The sequence below is a fragment of the Solanum dulcamara genome, chromosome 3 (assembly GCF_947179165.1).
Source record: "Solanum dulcamara chromosome 3, daSolDulc1.2, whole genome shotgun sequence".
Taxonomy (NCBI): Eukaryota; Viridiplantae; Streptophyta; class Magnoliopsida; order Solanales; family Solanaceae; genus Solanum; species Solanum dulcamara.
This window is the reverse complement of record NC_077239.1, coordinates 7,978,618-7,982,026: the sequence shown is the minus strand read 5'-3', so window position 1 is coordinate 7,982,026 and position 3,409 is coordinate 7,978,618. Positions and strand designations below refer to the sequence as shown.

At 29.9% G+C, this 3,409-nt stretch overlaps 1 long non-coding RNA gene across 1 annotated transcript; it reads right to left on the bottom strand.

Moving 5' to 3' along the window:
• Positions 1 to 591: 591 nt before the first annotated feature.
• On the bottom strand, positions 592 to 3,111 carry LOC129881523 (uncharacterized). Its single transcript, XR_008765603.1, has 3 exons — positions 2,958 to 3,111; positions 1,864 to 1,936; positions 592 to 806 (listed from the first exon to the last, which is right to left on the bottom strand). It is a non-coding gene; the product is annotated as an uncharacterized LOC129881523 (long non-coding RNA).
• Between the last annotated feature and the right edge of the window lie 298 nt (positions 3,112 to 3,409).

Genomic DNA, 3,409 nt, shown 5'->3' with positions numbered 1-3,409 from the left:
TATATCATGCTCATAGTTATAGCAAGATATATAAATGAATCAATCAAATAAAGATATGGTACTTCAAGACTAAAGAATTCAACAAGTTATTCATTTCAATTAATTTAAGTAGATAATCTATTGTTTTATAAAATTCTTCAAAAGTTTCAATTCAAGACATCATTTGCATAACAATACGAAAAATTCTTTATTAATTTAATATATATAACACTACAAGAAAAATAGCTATTAAATCTGGTCTCTAAAAATATGATTGTGGTCCCAAAATATCAATAGCGACCAGATTTTCCCGTCCTTACAGGCTTCTTCGCTAAAAGTCATTAGTGACGAGATTTATTTACTGGTCCCTAAAACGTAATAGCAGCCACCGTAATTCTAGTCTCTAAAACACTTTTAGCAACCACATTTCTGGTCCCTAAATACCCTTCAGTGTTGGGGCCTAAAGATTTTTAGCAACAAGAAATCTGGTCTCTAAAAAGGTTAACTGCATCATATGGTCCCTATATCTTTTCTGGTCTTGTTTTTATAAAGAGTGAATATTAAGCAACTCATAATATGAAAATGAAATTACATAGACAAAATTATAATTAACAATTGCAATCTGCTTTGGTATATATACATAACTAAAAATATGAATTCACATCCCAATGGTAGCATTATACATCAATAATATACAAACCCTTTCACACAAAAGGATAGAACTATCTGTAGCGAATATTTCGTATGCATCCATCACGAAATGATAACCAACTCGTCATGTGGTCTTCATAACTAGCTTCTTGACTTGTTAATTCGAGTCTTCAAAACTTGTAGAAGGTATGAAATAAACTTTTGTAAAGATGATAAAGATTTACTACAATTGGTTAGATAATTTCAGTTAATTTAAGTTTAGTAATCTAACTACTCACCTGTCAAATTCTATCAAGTGTAATTACATACACTTCAAAAATTTGAACAACAATGTAAGAAGGCTTCAAAGATACAAACATATATGTGAAGAGTAAATGTGGGATCCTATTTAAGCTTGTCAGAAACTAAAATTCAAATTTAAGGGTTGCTAAACTAGTCATTAAACACAAGTAACATGAAACTGAAACTTAACATGGCTTGAGCATATATACATATATAGTATGAAATTCATATTATTTAAATCTATGTCCAAAGCAATACTTTGTCAACTATATGAAAATGGAACTTCAGATCAAATACACAAGATTTCAAAAGTCTAAACATGATCAATCAAAAATACAAATAAAACAAAATTCAAATGTTAGATTTCTATAAATAAAAATGTAGCATCAATTGATTATCTATATTTCTAGGGTTATCTAAATTTAGAAAGTTGGACATATGAGCTAGGCAAGATACACTGAACAAAGAATAATAAAGGGACCTTTGTAATTTCTTATTGGTCCAAATGACAATGCAATATTCTATCGATTGCACCCTAACCACCTAAGAAGGATATCCGTTGAATTTCAATTGAATGCTAAATGCAGATGACTGATTATAACTAACACCATACTCAAACAACCATGAAAAAATATTGTGTTCAGCTTCAGTGAAATTTTGAACTTAAAGAAAATACGAACATTTGACTGAACACAAGTATGAAAGATTTCAAATACAAGAATAACACAAACTGAAATTAGATTTGAAGAAATTGACTTATAAACAAGATTTCAATTCTTCCATGTTTTAGCAATAACATATTCTTCCATAGAGCTAACATGTTTCACACATAACGTAATAACATTAGAAAAATAATATTCATATTCATTCGATAAGTAAAATTCATATGATATTCACATATATAACTACCCACAAAATATATAGAAGATAGTGAGTGAAAAATTGGCTTACCTTATGCAGCCTCACTTTTGCTTATACCATTCTCCAGAAATGACTCCACAATATATGGTAAAGAGCAACACTACTACATAGAACCAACAAAAAACATCAGAGAAAGGGTAAAGGAAAACACAAGAAACGAATGGTGTCTTGTCTATGGAAGCTGCATCCACAAATTAATTTTCATGCTAATCAAGAAAATCAATTGAATTAGAAGAGGAACTACATTTCAATACTTGGTTTCAGAGTTTCCCCTGCAACGTAATCACATTATTTTCATTGATGATCTTAAGTTAATATATTCACAGTGGTTAGCATTCTATCGTGAGCCTATTGAACGAAAATTCTATAAGTCTAATTATGGCAGCTTTTTTTTTGCCGACTTATACAAGATTTAACTTCTCCTAAATTGAGAAAATTACTAACAAAGAAAATAGAAAATTTAAGAGAAGTAGAGAGCAATAGCTTTTTACTATGTTAGTACTTTGTACTTGCTTGTTTTAGAGAAAAGGACTTCAACAAGAGATATAAATGAGGAATTATTTATACATTCACCTAACCCTGCTTATTATTGATATCCTGTTTCATATAACAAGTAGTGCTATTATTTACATCAGAAATTTTGAATAAAAAAATTATAAAGCAACGAAGATAGTTTTGTCAAGGATCTGAGGTTTGCAAATAGAAAATGCTTCAACAATCATAGGGTATAATTGGTTTCAAGACCAAAGAGAGAAGCAGATGATAAGATTAGATTTTTATCCATAAACGCATTTGGTTTCTCTCATCAATCAAGGTAAAACTTTCCAAAGACTTTCACCAAACACTTCATCTGTACTTCAACTCATTTCTTCCCAAATCAAAATAAATAGAACTAAACTAATGGAGAATGAAAATCAACCAAACTATCACAAGAGAAGTCATGACAAAAAAGTAAAATAAAAGCAAGAAGCAAAACAGTACTAATCGAAAACAAACCACAGAAAATTTTAATCTTGAAAATAAGTAGAGTGAGGAGAGTTGAGTGCCTTGTCTAATGCAGCTGCATTCACGAATTTCTCTTGAGACAGATTCGCTGAAGCAAATAGAAAGCAGTAAAACATTACCTGGTGCAGAATAACTCCAATGCTGGGAGAAGAATCTGAAGGACGAGTAACTCTCTTGATGATGAATTCCAGAGTTTAGTGAGCAATGAGGGTCTAGGGCTTTCTCAGACGTGAATAGTAATTTACAAAGATGAGTTTTGCTTGTCATTCAATATTGGTCCCTAATAAGCCTTTTTCTTATAGTGTGAGGATTATAAACAAGATTTTTCAAGAACTTTTATATGCTTCAGACATTTTGAATTTTTTAGAAAAAAATTTTATATTAATTTTGTCAAATGACGACATTCAATATCGAATTTATGACATTTTGTAATGTCTAGACTGCAAGTCAAATAAGTTTCGCACATACCAAAATGCATCATTCATTTGATAATAATTTCTATGCCAACATGCTTTAATAAACAGTAGAATTCATATCATCGTAATTTTTTTATAATATTGCGCTATATTGT